Genomic DNA, 7,389 nt, shown 5'->3' with positions numbered 1-7,389 from the left:
ATGTACTATTTTGTTACTATTAATTATGTAACATAAATTTTGTAATGCCTTCATTTGCTGTGTCCTAACAGGGTCCATAATATTGTACCTAGCCTCTTAAACATCTATCGGAACATTATGGAATGCAAATAAAAATATGAATATGAATATGATTTTATTAAAGAAGAGTATCCCTTTTCCCAAAAAGTAATTACAAACTGTATATAGTCTAGTACGGGGAAATTGAGGCCTGTGTTTGTTCCGAGTATTAACATTGTGGATATGTTCTATTCTAGTAAACTCATCACTATTTTTGTATACATACATAATATTTTTATCTTACCTTTCCCTCGCATTATATTTTATTAAGGAAAGGTAAGTATATTAATTTCCTGGAATTTATCTCTCAGAGATTCCCTACATTTTAAATTATAAATTACACGAATAGCCCTCTTCTGCAGGATGAAAATAGTTTCGACATCAGCAGCATGACCCCACAATAATAAGCCATCAGTCATTAAGCTGTGAAAGTAACTAAAATAAACAAGTCTAGCTGTGTCGACATCAGGTAGTGAGCAAATTTGTTTTTACCGCGTAAGCTGCAGAACTAAGTCTCTTCGCCAATCCGTTAATATGAGGGGACCACTGAAGTTTTGAATACACGGTGATTCCAAGATATACAGTTGTATCATCCAGATTCAATTCCTCATAATTTATAATTTGTTTAAAATTGTTACTAAAAAGGTTATATTATGAAAGGTGCATATGAAAGGGATGTAATTATAAAACATAATAAAAATAGAGTAACAAACTCTGCGAGACCATTAATAATATTACTCAATACAAAAAAAAAACCTAGATCGCCTATATCTACAGATTTTGAAAAATTGTAATCTACAACAAAATGTTAACAGTGTAAATTTATTCCTTGCAAATGTGGGGAAAAACATTGTTACAGGCCTAGGTTATGGTAATAGCTTTTCTTATAGTATTGTCTTTGGTTAACATAGCTTTTACACATTGAAAGAAAACATTTTTTTTTACCGGATTAAAGCTATTTGTATTATTATAAACTTATAATTATTAACATAATTTTAAATTTTCCGACGTTTCGCTTGCTTTACAGCGTGCGTGGTCACGGTGACTGAAGACAAAGAAGAAGGTGTTGAATGCCAAAGATATCCAGCAGACTCAAAGAACACATTGCGGACATAAGACATATGAGAAAGAAACGCAACCAATCGGTTTAGTTTCGAATATCAAGAGATAAATGTCGAAGAGATAAAGTGCGAATAAAATGAAGACAAGTGATAAAGTACTGTGTGAAGTGTACATAATTGTGTTCCCGGACACTACAAGAATTCTCTCATAACGCCTACAAGGGAGGTGACATAAGCCTTGTAGACACGTCTATAGTCATCTTCACGTAGATAGGTCTATCTTCTTACTTCCCATCCTGTCCAAAATCGTGGAGCGTGTAGTAAACAGGCGATTAGTTGATTTCCTCTACAAACACAACTTAACCAATGTTTATGTTTAACAAAAGCGCACCGCAGCTGTCCAAAACTTAACTCCACAAGTACTATGAAATACTTGGGAGTCATGCTAGATAACAAAACTAATTTTCAAGTTCATATTGACTTACTGAGAGGTAGAATTAGAAAATCGATCTATACCTAGTCCAGCCATAAGTTCTGTTACAAAAAAATGCATTTTTAAAAATGAAGTAATGTAATGGTATTAAAATGTATAATTACATATTTATAAAAGCCACAGCAGAAAATATTCTATTCAAAATGGCCTTTGGCTTTTATATAGGCCTTTAATCTCTTTGGCCACGAATTATTGATTCACGCACTGTTTCCAAGGAAAAATCCAAAGATTTTGACGTGACAACATCAAATTAATTTTATAATTCGTTGGAGCCGGCTGCACGCACGAAAAACATGACGCATGCGGCGTTACCTCGTTCTGCGGCCCTACCTTGCTCTGAGGCGTTCCATTTAAGGCTTGAAGTGCAAGCGAGAGTGCGGAACGAGCGACAAAGAGGTACAATCGGCCTCCGCGTTCGGCAGCGTTCGACATGTCTCTCCTACTTGAGTGAGCGATGAAAAAAAAGAAACTGACATAAATGTATTTATGTATACAAATAAATACCTGTAAATGTAACTTGATCAATTCAATTGTGATTTCCATTTACCTACTTCTCTATGCCCATACAAAATATCTATCAAACAAATAAAATTAAAACTTTCTTTTTAAAAACCACCAATCCATCAGTATATTCTTATGACGTTCAACTATCGTCAGTAAACCGACTTTAAAGACAAAATGACAAAACAAAAGGTCTCCGTGTCGTTTAGAGCAGGCCAGTCCTCTAAAACTGACCATAATTTATAGTCTAAATTATAAATATAGGCCGGTCTTCAGCTCTTTTATAGTCCGGAACGTTATTTTCAAGCCAGGCTTGGGCAGTTCGTGTCTTGTGACCGGATGCAGAATCCTGCTGGAGTGGAAAAATTATAACCATACTAAAATAGTATTGTATAAATTTGACACTAGGTTAAATTTTGTTAGATAAACAATTAAGTAATAATACATACACAGAAATATACACACACACTCTCACATACCCCATGTGGTTGCCTTATACGTATATCCATATAATATATTATTTTTTGTTAATGTTGCAACCAATTAAAATAATTGTTTATTTAGAATATTTTTTTACTACTTTTTAAGAACTTCTAGCGATCCTAAGTGACCTGAAGACCTGTAACACAGGTACTCTTACCTTTGACAGCCACCAGTCTCACACAAACAAGCATTTCCCACAATAGAAGAAAAACATTATTTATTTATAATAATAAATAACTAACAAACAAAACCCTAAAAGGATATATACCCTCAAACCACGCGTATCCGGAATGGTATAATGTGATGAAATTATTCGTATATATAATAAAATGGAAAGCTAAGCTACATAAGCGTTACAAGAGAACTAAGTTGCCATGTGACTGTCAAGCGTTTAGCTTGTCTAGGGCTGAGGTGAAGGTAGGGATAGCTAAGGCATTTGATACGTATCGCAAAGTTATTTAAACGAATGTCATAGATAATCCTAGGTCATTTTGGAAGTTTGTAAAGAGCCAAAGGGCTGAAAGACAGCGTAGGGGTATTGATAATAACGGAAAAAAGTTAACTATTTATAGGAGGTTAGAGGAATTCGCCAATTATTTCAGTTCAGTATATGTTACGCAGAAGCCCAAGCTTGACGTCGACAAAGCCATGGCGGAGGCGGATTGTGGAAGTGGGGGGCATTGGTTCACGTAGATAAGTTGCAATTAGAGGAGGTACAGAATGCCTTACAACGTTTAAAACCAAGAAATTCCACTGGGCCTGATGGTATACGTCCGTATATCTTTTGTATAGTTTGTATTGGCGAAACCCCTCCTCCATATATTCAACCTTTGCCTTAAAGCATCAACATTCCCAGATCGCTGGAAAATTAGCAAAGTGGTTCCGGTGCCTAAAGGTAGATAAAGTGACAAAGTGGACCATTATAGACCGGTGGTTGTTCTGTCAACACCAGCGAAGGTAATGGAGTCAGCGCTTCAAAAGTGCATTCTCGATCAGGTAGGCTCTCAACTTTATGACGCCCAACATGGTTTTCGAGCAGCAAGAAGTACCACAAGCAACTTATGAAGCTTCTTGACTTACATAGTACCAGTTGTGGATAGTGGAGGACAAGTTGATGCAGCCTACTTCGGTATGCGAAAAGATTTGACATGGTTGTTAATGATGTGCTCTTACAGAAATTGGCAAAAGTTGGCTTCACTGCATCTTGGATTCGGTTTATGGCAAGTCACAATAAATAAAAGATCTAGGAATTCATTTATTTATTTATAATATAAATATAATTTGTTTAAGGTTTATTTTGCACATGGCCAAAGGTTTCTCAAATATAAAAGCGGTGATGGCATTGTAAAATGCGCTTGTTAGGAGCCACAGCTTACTTGGAATGTAACGCTATGATTTGGGCCCCACAAGAAAAGAAATGTTCTCTAATGGTGGAGCGTATTCAAAATAAATTTACGAGATACATTTACATGAGGTTGTATGGAGTGTACCCACTTTACCCAGCAATGTATCCAACTAAAATAAATAACTAAATCTAAATAAACTTGTTTATTTAGTCCACTATGTATGAAGTTTTTATGAAAAAATAAATAAAGATGATTATTACTATTATTATTAACTAAAGTACTGAAACTGACTGGACAGTAAGCGAAAGTGTATGTTAGTTAATAGATAGCTAACAGTTAAAGGCAATAACTCTCAAATAACAATTAAAGTTTAAATTTATTAAATTCGGTTCCTTTAAATAGAAAGAAAAATCAAGGATACTTAAAAAAAATAACTAGAAAATTTATAGGACTCATTGACATAATCGTTTCTTTCTCAATTAGATTTTTTATTTTTGTCATATAGCAATTAGATTTTAAATTACCTTGACAAATTTACTTATTATTTATTTTAATTATTAATACAAATATATACCTTGATAAACACTGGAAAAAATCTGTTACCATCAATAAAAATAGATTTATATTATAAATATTAAATAGAATAAAAATAAACTTAAAAAATACATAGCAATGGAATCTAGAAATTAGGGCTCTTGGTATTTTCTATTCTTCTATTTATATATAGGCCCATTTTATGTGGCTATAATATTACTGCATTGAACAGTAGTATTCAGCGATATGCAAGAGATGGCTCAACATTCTCTCGTTTCGCTGTGTTAAATAAAACTTACAACGAACTGTGGGCGTTATGAAGTCGCTAAAATTGGCGAATTTCTAATATTTAAAATGTCTTTACACACCCTTAAACAGAAATGTGCCCATCGATCTCATATCAATAATTTTACATTTCAATGAATCTTCTACATCAATAATTTCTCCTCCTCTATACAAAATATATTCACCGTTACCTTACTCCCACACTCATAAATTCTTTTTTCGGATCTATTCAATATTATCCATCAATTATTATAGAAATACTTCAGCTAGTAAGAAGAACGCAAGTAAGAACGGTGAATATTGATGTAAAGTATACGCTAGAATAACATCTAAATAAATTTTATAAAACCAAAATCTCTGATAATTTAAAAATATGTAGTGTGTATTTATTTGTTCAACAATTAATAACATACCGCTGATCAAAGAAATCTGCTAACTTGTCTTGCAAAAGAATGCGACATTTGCCTTTCTCAACCTCTACGCTTTAATTCTCAATGGTGAATTGGGATTTTTTAAATTTTTTCACAAATGTATCCAAAGCAAAATCAATTCCTCTAAAATTTATTCCTACATGTTAATATTTTTAAAATATATGTCAAAGTCAGTGATCAGCATTCTGTGAACGTGTGTGCGATGCTCCTCGCTCTGCACACACGTGCGCGCTTTGTGTTGCAACTAACATAAAAAGTAGCAATGAATTTCTGTAAGAATGCTCTTAAGGAAAGCTTTTTAATTTTCAAATTCAAAGTTATTTGAAATATTTTGAAAATGGGTCTTAAAAAAGTGTTTTTATAGAGTGTAAATAGAGATTTAATAATTATTGAGAAAAAAGAAGCGAAAGAGGCTCATACAGTACGTTTACGGTTCATTATTAAAGGTATGTTGTCGAAAATGTACGATGCAAAGTACTCTAATACTTAGTCTGTCCATACAGACTGTTACAATTACAGTTAAATAAACAAAATATTACATTTCTAAACGCCATGATAATTTGGAGTCCCTAAAATAATCCGTACGATTGGCAGTAGACAATTTTTTATGGATAGAGTGCGTCCCTCTATTGATAACTGGCCTGAAAATTTAAAGGACTATATTACAGTTTTTTAAACTTTAAATTGTTTTATATTTATGTATTAAACTAACACACTGTAAAAGTAATAAATGTTATTTGCAATAGAAAATATTTTTTTCTTTGTTTCGGTATTTATGGCAAGACTAGTTATATAATCGTTAGAGTCCTAGCGGATATTTTCTAAGTAGTCGTAGAAGGTGAGTGGTAGAACATAGGACATTAAATTAATTTTAAATGATTCCTAAAAACGTTTTACTATTTTAAATATTCCCGAGAGCTCCTCAATTGAAATGTTTCGTGTTTTTCACGCGCTCTGATTAACATGCTTACCTGTAAATTGTAAGTTTTGTCTTATATTTAAATATAACAAGTTGCTTTAAATATTTTTAATATTGTAAATAAATAAACAAGTTTCGTAGCTTAACGATCGATTTAAACAGATTATCGGACGGCAATGAATGTCAAAAAACTGGGTTGCTATACTCGTATGGGCAAGTAACGTAGAAGCTCATCGGCTCCGAGACTTCATCAAGCGACTAGGTGAGCCATACACTCTGAAGAGGTGAAGACAGCTGGAAAACATAGACAGAGATACAATCCGAAGCTCAGCATCGAAAGCGATGGAACATAACTCTTCGTCTCATCCAGCACATTAAGCCTAGTTTTAGCTTGTAAGCAACTATGACTGAGACTAAAACATTTATTATAATAATGTTCCAAATTCGGCATGGCCAATCAGGAGCAGACACTTACATTGTACTGAGAACTTTAAATAAAATGCTAGAAATTTAAAATACGCCACTACATGTACCACCCGATCACGACCCAAACCCTTTACTCACATGCACACTTTACACTTTAAATTATTCTGAACTTAACTGGATCCTGTTTATAATAATTTATTATTGATAGTATTTTGCAGGTTTGGTCTAACTAATTTCGCAATATTCCAACCGATTTCTACGAATATAAATTCATAACAAGCTTCGGAGCGAATAAAATCCGTATAAAATGACATTAAGTTAGTCTCACTTCATCGGAGACGGCGTATAACGTCTCTGTTATCTTTCGTTCTTCGTGCAGAGAGCGTACGAAGATACTAATATTAATATATATCCCTATACTCCTATTCGCCCAACCCCGTGACCCACCCTGAAGCTCTAGTCGGTTTCAATGTGTTTAGAATGGCGATAGTTTATATCATATTCTAATGAACAAGACAGACACAGATATGTTAAAATGTCTGTATAATCGAATTAGTGCAAAGTAATTCAGTAAAGTCACAAACTCACACAAAATTCATGATAACTCTTCAAAGCACCAAACATCACAACAACTTTTGGATCTAAACTATTTGTTTATCAAATTAAATTGACGATTAGTTTAATATTTATTGGATTATATCTGTGAATAATGTTCAGGCTCTGGCCTTAGTCATGTCGATTGAAATGATGTATTCAAAGTTCTTTCTAATATCGAGAATACTTTATTTATAAATCACGTTACCTCTTTATATTTCAATCGGTTTTTCTCACT

Source organism: Pieris brassicae, chromosome Z (assembly GCF_905147105.1).
Source record: "Pieris brassicae chromosome Z, ilPieBrab1.1, whole genome shotgun sequence".
NCBI lineage: Eukaryota > Metazoa > Arthropoda > Insecta > Lepidoptera > Pieridae > Pieris > Pieris brassicae.
Note: the sequence above shows the minus strand (reverse complement) of the source record.